The sequence below is a fragment of the Oncorhynchus clarkii genome, chromosome 10 (assembly GCF_045791955.1).
Source record: "Oncorhynchus clarkii lewisi isolate Uvic-CL-2024 chromosome 10, UVic_Ocla_1.0, whole genome shotgun sequence".
Lineage (NCBI taxonomy): Eukaryota > Metazoa > Chordata > Actinopteri > Salmoniformes > Salmonidae > Oncorhynchus > Oncorhynchus clarkii.
Window position 1 is genome coordinate 72421463 of NC_092156.1, and position 10576 is coordinate 72432038.

Genomic DNA, 10576 nt, shown 5'->3' on the forward strand with positions numbered 1-10576 from the left:
TCCCGCCCAGCCGGCTCGTCAGGCTCGCCCAGATGGCACCGCTAGAGGGAGGGGTGCTGTCACGCCCGCTCCCGCACTTCCCCCCTGGCGCTCGAGGGCGCCAGGCTAACCTGCATTGCGCCCTCCTGCCATCATTACCCATAACTGCCTTCCCCTCGTCACGCACATCAGCGATTATTGGACTCACCTGGACTCAATAACGTCTGTCATTACCTCCCCTATATCTGTCTGGTTCCCCGTTCTGTTCCCTGCTGCAGCATTGATTGTCCTATGTCCTTGTTTTCCCGCGTACTGACGTTGTTCCTGTCTTGTTTTATGTCTGTTCCTGATTAAATGTTTGACTCCCTGTACCTGCTTCTCATGGCCGGCGTCGGTCCTTACAATAACCAGTGTTGTGGAGGAGGTCTAGATAGACAGATAGTGTAGTGGAGGAGGCTGGGAGGGACTCTGGACCAGGCTGGGAGAGACTCGGGACCAGGCTGGGAGAGACTCTGGACCAGGCTAGGAGAGACTCGGGACCAGGCTAGGAGAGACTCGGGACCAGGCTAGGAGAGACTCGGGACCAGGCTGAGAGAGACTCGGGACCAGGCTAGGAGAGACTCGGGACCAGGCTAGGAGAGACTCGGGACCAGGCTGAGAGAGACTCGGGACCAGGCTAGGAGAGACTCGGGACCAGGCTGAGAGAGACTCGGGACCAGGCTAGGAGAGACTCGGGACCAGGCTGGGAGAGACTCGGGACCAGGCTAGGAGAGACTCGGGACCAGGCTAGGAGAGACTCGGGACCAGGCTGAGAGAGACTCGGGACCAGGCTAGGAGAGACTCGAGACCAGGCTGCCATAGTTCTGACACATAGGCCCATATCCACAAAGCATCTCAAAGTAAGAGTGTTGATCTAGGATCTGTCCATATCATCTCATTCATTATGATCTAGGATCTGTCCATATCATCTTCCATTCATTCTGATCTAGGATCTGTCCATATCATCTTCCATTCATTCTGATCTAGGATCTGTCCATATCATCTCATTCATTCTGATCTAGGATCTGTCCCTATCAGCTCATTCATTCTGATCTAGGATCTGTCCATATCATCTCATTCATTCTGATCTAGGATCTGTCCATATCATCTCATTCATTATGATATACAATACAAAACTGATCCTAGATCAGCACTCCTACCAGGAGAAGCTTCCCCAATACCTTCCCACTCAGAGCCTTATGTCTCCAGACTCTTCCTACTGACTCACTCTGTCTCTGATGCGGTTTCGTCTGTTCTCTCTGATTACCCAGCTCTTGGATGATGTCTGCGCCGATCTGGTCTGTCTCGGCGGCGATCTGGTCTGTCTCGGCAGCGATCTGGTCTGTCTCGGCGGCGATGCTCTAACTCCTCTCTATACTCTGACTGCCGTTGTTCAGGTGCTCGTGTCCCTGGAGCAGCAAGGCCCTCTGAGACTGAAGCTAAAGGTCTGAAACCAAACAGATAATATAATATAAATCAATCAAGTAATAATCAATCAATACCTGCATGGAAAGTGCAATAAGCTGTAAGCCCTGAATATGTTCTTCATTGGGTCCCCTTTCAGGAACGTTGTCTTAACCCTACACTACTCATCGTACTGTAGGGTTAAGGTGAATGGTGCATGTACGTTACTCCTCGGTACAGATCTAGGATCAACTTCCCCTTTCCCCAATTGTAACCATAACCATTAGTGGTGGGAAAATTGCAAAACTGACCCCTCAGATCAGCGTCTAGGGGCAACCTCCCACTATACACTATGTAAAGTCAGTAGACTCACACTTGTGTTCGTTCTGAGGAGAAAATGCTGTAGACACATCATCTACATACAGTACAATACAGATATGGAGATTGACCAATGAGAAACACGTGCCATTTAAACAAATCATAAGTGAAATGTCTACTCAGTTCAATGGTAGTACTGGTTAGAGGTGAATTTAACCTGTATGCCAGTAGCAGGTCTATGTAATCCAGGTTAAATCAGTGAACCGTTACAGCTCACTAGTGCCCCCTGGTGTAGAAAATCAATGATTACGTGCTAAAAAAATTGATTTGGATATTAACCTATTATTTTATATTTATTTCACCTTTATTTAACCAGGTAGGCCAGATCACCTTTATTTAACCAGGTAGGCTAGTTGAGAACACCTTTATTTAACCAGGTAGGCTAGTTGAGAACACCTTTATTTAACCAGGTAGGCTAGTTGAGAACACCTTTATTTAACCAGGTAGGCTAGTTGAGAACACCTTTATTTAACCAGGTAGGCTAGTTGAGAACACCTTTATTTAACCAGGTAGGCTAGTTGAGAACACCTTTATTTAACCAGGTAGGCTAGTTGAGAACACCTTTATTTAACCAGGTAGGCTAGTTGAGAACACCTTTATTTAACCAGGTAGGCTAGTTGAGAACACCTTTATTTAACCAGGTAGGCTAGTTGAGAACACCTTTATTTAACCAGGTAGGCTAGTTGAGAACACCTTTATTTAACCAGGTAGGCTAGTTGAGAACACCTTTATTTAACCAGGTAGGCTAGTTGAGAACAAGTTCTCATTTACAATAGCGACCTCTGGTCAAGATAAAGCAAAGCAGTGCGACACAAACAACAACACAGAGTTACACATGGAATAAACAAACATACAGTCAATAATACAGTAGAAAAAGTCTATATACAATGTGTGCAAATGAGGTAGGATAAGGGAGGTAAAGGCAATAAATAGGCCACAGTGGCGAAGCAATTACAATATAGCAATTAAACACTGGAATGGTAGATGTGCAGATGAATGTGCAAGTAGAGATACTGGGCTGCAAAGGAGCAAGATAAATTAATAAATACTGTATGGGGATGAGGTAGATAGATGGGCTGTTTACAGATGGGCTATTAACAGGTGCAGTGATCTGTGAGCTGCTCTGACAGCTGGTGCTTAAAATTAGTGAGGGAGATATGAGTCTTCAGCTTCAGAGATTTTTGCAGTTCGTTCCAGTCATTGACTACATGACTGTCATAGTACTTACCACTTCCTCTGCTTCTTGTCTTTCATCAAAATATCTCACCAATCTCTCATTCTCCTCTGAAAACAGGAACACTGATGTTACTATCAAAAGATGATGAACTTTTAAAGGTTGAGCTGAACTGTTGGGCTTGGAAGAGGAAGATGGCTCTGACAGAGAAGGTCGCCTCACTTCAGGTCCTTAGAAAACTATGCCGTTATTTGTTTTTTAATGTGTTATTTCTTACATTGTTAGCCCAGAAAATCTCAAGTGTTGTTACATACAGCTGGGAAGAACGATTGGATATAAAAGTGATGTCAACTAACCATTATTATGACCAGGAATACAACTTACCATCATTATGACCAGGAATACAACTTACCATCATTATGACCAGGAATACAACTAACCATCATTATGACCAGGAATACAACTAACCATCATTATGACCAGGAATACAACTTACCATCATTACGACCAGGAATACAACTAACCATCATTATGACCAGGAACACGTCTTTCCCGTGTTCGGACCTTAACCCCGGACGTGGGATCTAATCCCAGAGACCCGACCCAAAACAACGCGGTCACCGCAGGAGAGGCGGACGGAGCAGCCTACTGGTCAGACTCAGACGGCGAGCACACCACCCACCGCTTCCGAGTATATTACTCGCCAATGTCCAATCTCTAGATAACAAGGTGGATGAAATTAGGGCACGAGTTGCCTTCCAGAGAGACATCAGAGATTGTATCATTCTCTGTTTCAAGGAAACATGGCTCTCTCGGGATACGTTGTCAGAGTTGGTACAGCCACCCAGTTTCTTCACGCATCACGCCGACAGAAACAAACATCTCTCTGGTAAGAAGAAGTGCGGGGGTGTGTGCCTTATGACTAACGACTCATGGTATAATCACAACAACATACAGGAACTCAAGTCCTTTTGTTCACCTGACCTAGAATTCCTTACAATCAAATGCCGACCGCATTATCTACCAAGAGAATTATCTTAGATTATAGTCACAGCCGTGTATATCCCCCCCAAGCAGATCCCTCGTCGGCCCTGAAAGAACTTCACTGGACTCTATGTAACCTGGAAACAATACATCCTGAGGCTGCATTTATTGTAGCTAGGGATTTTAACAAAGCTAACCTAAGATCAATACTTTCTAAATTCTATCAGCACATCGAATGCGCGACACGAGCTGGTAGCATTCTGGATCATTGCTACTCAAACTTCCGCGATGCATACAAAGCCCTCCCCCGCCACGCCTTCGGCAAGTCTGACCACGACTCCATTTTGTTGCTCCCAGCCTATAGACAGAAACTAAAAACAGGAAACGCCCGTGCTCAGGTCAATACAACGCTGGTCTGACCAATCGGATTCCACGCTTCAAGATTGCTTCGATCACGTGGACTGGGATATGTTCCGGATAGCCTCAGACAACAACATTTGTTGATGTATACGCTGACTCGGTGAGCAAGTTTTTTTAGCAAGTGCATCGGAGATGTCATAACCTCTGGGACTATTAAAACCTTCCCCAACCAGAAACCGTAGATTAATGGCAGATGATCGTGGACTTGAGGAAACAGCAGAGGGAGCATCCCCCCCCTTATCCACATCGACGGGACAGTAGTGGAGAAGGTGGGAAGTTTTAAGTTCCCATCACGGACAAACTGAAATAGTCCACCCACACAGACAGCGTTGTGAAGAAGGCGCATCAGCGTCAATTCAACCTAAGGAGGCTGAAGAAATGTGGCTTTGTCATCTAAAACACTCACAATCTTTTACAGATGCACAATCAAGAGCATCTTGTCGGGCTGTATCACCGCCTGGTATGGGAATTGCACCGCAGGGCTCTCCAGAGGGTAGTGCGGTCTGCACAACGCATCACCGGGGGCAAACTACCTGCCCTCCAGGACACCTACACCACCCGATGTCACAGGAAGGCCAAAAAGATCATCAAGGACAACAACCACCCAAGCCACTGCCTGTTCACCCCGCTATCATCCAGAAGGCGAGGTCAGTACAGGTGCATCAAAGCTGGGACCGAGAGACTGAAAAACAGCTTCTATCTCAAGGCCATCAGACTGTTAAACAGCCACCGTTATGTTTTTGGTCGTTGCAAACAGGAGGACGGGGAGTCCATTGACAGCTTTGTCACTAGGTTAAGGGTAAAGGCTGCATGTGACTATGGTGACTATGGTGCTTTAAGAGATGAACTGATCAGAGATAAGATTGTGCTTGGCATAACGGATGAGGGCACCCGCAGACGTTTGCTGAGAGAACGTGACCTGACGCTGGCCTTGGCAGTGGAGACATGCCGTGCAGCAGAGCTTACTGATATACGGATAAGGTCCATGGAGCTAGAAAGGCAACATACGGACAATGTCAATGCTACATTCAGGCAGCCAGTAAAGAAATTCCCCTTTGCAACAGCTAATGCTAATACTACAGCCAACTCTGCAGTAGACAACCCCAATACATGCCGATATTGTGGCATTTCTCATGGACGAGGAAAAGAACACTGCCCAGCCTATGGAAAAATATGCAAATCCTGTGGTACAGCTAATCACTTCGCAAGGGTCTGCATGAAAAGCAAGAGAAAGGAGGGTAAAGTGCACTCCATGGAAACAAACACAGATGAAGGGAACGACAGCACAGAGGATGTATATGCTAGCGAGTGCATAGGGGCAGTGAGGGCAAAAGGACAAAAGTGGTTTGTCACTCTGCTACTTAATAATAAACCACAGCAATGCCAGCTAGATTCAGGGGCCACATGCAACGTTATGAGCCTTAAAGACAAAAGGAGGCTCACGCCCAGAGACAAACTCACACAGAATAGCACCAAGCTGAAACTGTATTCAGGCCAGTTCATGACCTCTTTAGGCCTGTTTGTGATAGAGTGTGTTTTACGTGGCCAGAAATACACCCTTGAGTTTGAAATAGTTGAGGCTAGTCAACAGCCATTACTGTCAGGTTCTACATGCGAGCGCCTTGGACTTATTAACTTCACCATCCCAGCTGATCTTAGCATTATAGACAAAGTCCAGGCTGGGCCCCTGAGCAAGGAGACACTCCTAAGCAAGTACCATGATGTCTTCAACGCACCGGTCGAGTCAGTTCCTGGGGAAGTCCACTTTGAGTTGGACGCAGCAATCCAGCCTGTCCAGTGTGCACCCCGCAATGTACCAGTGGCCATGAAAGCAGCTACGAAGGCTCAGCTTGACAAATACGAAGCAGATGGCCACATCATATCCGTCACCGAGCCTACGGACTGGATAAGTAATATGGTTATCGTCAAGAAACCAGACAAGCTACGGATATGCATTGATCCTAAACACCTCAACCGGGCTCTGCGACGTTCACATTACATTATGCCCACGTTGGAGGATGTTCTTTACAAGCTCCCAAAGGCCAGAGTCTTCACGCTCGTGGATGCCAGAGATGCCTTCCTGCAGTGCAAGCTTGACGAGCCCAGCAGCTACATGACCACCTTTTGGACACCCTGGGGCAGGAAGAGGTGGTTGAAGCTTCCGTTTGGTGTCTCCGTGGCTCCAGAGGTGTATCAGCGGAAACAGCATGCTGTTGATGGGACTCAGTGGCGTGGAACCCATAGCAGATGACATCCTCGTAGTGGGCTGTGGGGACAGTGATGAGGAGGCAGAATGTGACCATGACGCCAAGCTGCTGGCCCTGATGGTCAGATGCAGACAGGTCAAGCTAAGGCTAAGCATAAAAAAGCTTCAGTTTAAAGTGCCAGAGGTCCTCTTTCATGGGCACATCTTGTCCTCCACCGGATTGAAGGCGGATCCTGAAAAAGTGAAGGCTGTCTTGGAAATGCCCCACCCATCTGACGTGAAGGGAGTGCAGCGCTTCGTCGGATTCGTCACCTACCTGGCCAAATTCCTACCGCGGCTCTCTGAAGTGTGTGAGCCACTGAGGAGGCTCATGGACAAGGACACCATCTGGCATTGGCTCCCAAAACATGACGCAGCGGTGAGGGAAATAAAACAACTGGTCACCCAGACACCTGTACTGCGATACTACAATGTGTCAAAATCTGTCACGATTCAGAGTGACTCAAGCCAGTATGGACTTGGCTGTTGCCTCATGCAGGAGGGCCAGCCTGTGGCATTCGCCTCTAGGGCACTCACCCCAACAGAGCAGAACTATGCCCAGATAGAGAAGGAGTGCCTCAGCATTGTGTTTGCATGCCAACGCTTCCACCACTACCTGTACGGGCGCGACAATATTACCGCAGAGACAGATCACAAGCCCCTTATTGCTATATTCAGCAAGCCTCTCCTGAATGCCCCAAAACGACTGCAGAGCATGCTACTGGCCCTACAAAACTACAACCTCAAGGTGGTGTATAAGCCAGGGCCAGAGATGTATGTGAGTGACACGCTCAGCAGGGCTACTGCATCAGGCACTCACACACGCTCCATGCATGAACAACACGCAGTGTGCAGCTTACAAACAGAGCAAGTGGATGTTGAACACATCAACCAGGCTGACTACCTTAATGTTACGGACCAGCGCCTTATACAAATCAGACAGCACACAGACAGGGACGGGCAACTCCAGGCATTGAGGTCTGTGATTCTGATGGGCTGGCCCGACTGCAGGGAAGAAACTGCTTTAGCCGTCAGAGAATATTGGCCAGTCAAAGAGGAGCTCAGTGTTCAAAACGGAGTAATATTCAAGAGTCAGAGAGTTGTTATTCCCCGGTCTCTGCGCCCTGAGATGTTGGCGTGTGTGCACTCAAGTCACATAGGAGGTGAGGCCTGTTACAGACAAGCACGTGACACACTGTATTGGCCAGGAATGCAGAGTGAAATCAAAGACTATGTCAGTAAATGCACAATCTGCAATGAATATGCCATTGAGCAACAGAGAGAGACGATGATGTCCCACGAGCTACCGATGCGCCCCTGGCAGATAGTAAGTCTAGATCTCTTCCAGCACAGTGGCAAAGACATTCTGCTGGTAGTCGATCATTACTCAGACTTTTGGGAGATCGACCTCCTCCCCGACCTCTCAGCAGAGACAACGATCAAACGCTGCAAGGCTCAGTTTGCCCGCTATGGCCAGCCAGATAGGGTAATTTCAGACAATGGACCCCAATTCTCCGGAGTTGAGTTCCGAAAATTTGCTGCAGGATGGGAATTCGAGCACGTCACTTCATCACCACGACACCCAAAAGCTAATGGGAAGGCAGAGTCCGCAGTAAAAATCGCAAAGAACCTCTGCAAAAAGGCTCTGCGAGAGGGCAAAGATGCCTGGAAAGCAATCCTGCAGTGGCGCAATACCCCGACAGAAGGCATGGACAGCAGCCCGGCACAGCGCCTCATGGCACGGCGCTTAAAAGCAGCTCTGCCAGTAGCCAGCACTCTCCTGGAGCCATGTGTGGTGACAGACGTGCTGGTGAAGCTACGTCACAGAAGACAGGTCTCCAAGTTCATCTACGACAAATCAGCAAAAGACTTACCTGAGCTCAGGGTGGGTGAAACGGTGCGAATGAAGCCACTACCAGGGGACCGGACAGGCCTCTGGAGACTCGGATCCTGTGTACAGAAAGTGGCACCACGCTCCTGCTTGGTCGAAGTGAATGGATCACTGTACCGTCGTAACAGGGTTGACCTTCGGATTGCTGAGCCAGCACCTACTCAGAACCCTGATGGTCAAAGGGGTCGCATGACAAAAGACAGAACCCCAGCAAGTCACATGGGGCCTCAGGCACTGGGCGAAGAGCCAGGGGATCACAGGTCGGCCGCTCCCTCGCCCATCAATTCTCCCCTTAGACATTCAGGTGACACGCCTGTGCGGAAACCCGCAGTCCTCGCAGACAAGCCCCCTGTTTTTTCACGATGCGGGCGTCTGTCCCAGCCACCAAAAATACTTAATCTGTAGGTTTCCCATCAGGGATTGTTGACAGAGATAAAAGTGAAGAGAATATCAAAATGTGTTGTTGTTCTGGAAAAAAAAAAAAAAAAAAAAAAAAATACTAAACTGTTCATGTTGGAAATTGTTACTAGGTTTGTTTTGTTAGTGAATTGACACCTACTGTCCTATTTTATTAAAGGGAAGATGTTATGGGTGGAAGATGGCACAGTGATGCCATCTGTTGGTAAATGTTCATTACTGCAACTCTTGTGTTTTACCGGGGTGCTTGAGATACCCGGATGTGTTGTGATGTACTGAACAAGACTGGTTACTCGCATCAATGCCTCTGTCTCGTCATTTAGCATTCAAACAGCTGTTATCAAACAGAAACGCATTGATACTGGAGGCTGTTATCAAACAGAAACGCATTGATACTGGAGACTGTTATCAAACAAAACACGTGTCACCTAGCATCTAAGAAACGCATTGATACTGGAGACTGTTATCAAACAAAACACGTGTCACCTAGCATCTAAGAAACGCATTGATACTGGAGACTGTTATCAAACAGAAACGCATTGATACTGGAGACTGTTATCAAACAGAAACTCGTTCTTAGATGCTAGGTGACGGGATGACCCAGCTATATTGTGTGCCTCTGTGTGTTCATGTATGACCTACACTCCCCAAAGAGCAAAAGGGTTTAAGTAATACCCTTGCAAATTACCATTTAGTCCATCACAAATCATTATTTGTATTATTGTTTTAAAAAGGAAAACGGTCATCAAATTATTTGCAGCTGAAAAGATCGTCTGAGAGACCAGCGATTGACCTGAAAGCAACGCAGGGATACTGGAGACTGTTATTGCACAAATCTGGCCTTTATGGAAGAGTGGCAAGAAGAAAGCCATTTCTTAAAGATATCCATAAAAAGTGTTGTTTAAAGTTTGCCACAAGCCACCTGGGAGACACACCAAACATGTGGAAGAAGGTGCTCTGGTCAGATGAAACCAAAATTGAACTTTTTGGCAACAATGCAAAACGTTATGTTTGACGTAAAAGCAACACAGCTCATCACCCTGAACACACCATCCCCACTGTCAAACATGGTGGTGGCAGCATCATGGTTTGGGCCTGCTTTTTTTCAGCAGGGACAGGGAAGATGGTTAAAATTGATGGGAAGATGGATGGAGCCAAATACAGGACCATTCTGGAAGAAAGATTTGTCTTCCAACAAGACAATGATCCAAAACATAAAGCAAAATCTACAATGGAATGGTTCAAAAATAAACCTATCCAGGTGTTAGAATGGCCAAGTCAAAGTCCAGACCTGAATCCAATCGAGAATCTGTGGAAAGAACTGAAAACTGCTGTTCACAAATGCTCTCCATCCAACCTCACTGAGCTCGAGCTGTTTTGCAAGGAGGAATGGGAAAAAATGTCAGTCTCTCGATGTGCAAAACTGATAGAGACATACCCCAAGCGACTTACAGCTGTAATCGCAGCAAAAGGTGGCGCTACAAAGTATTAACTTAAGGGGGCTGAATAATTTTGCACGCCCAATTTTTCAGTTTTTGATTTGTTATAAAAGTTTGAAATATCCAATAAATGTCGTTCCACTTCATGATTGTGTCCCACTTGTTGTTCATTCTTTACAAAAAAATACAGTTTTATATCTTTATGT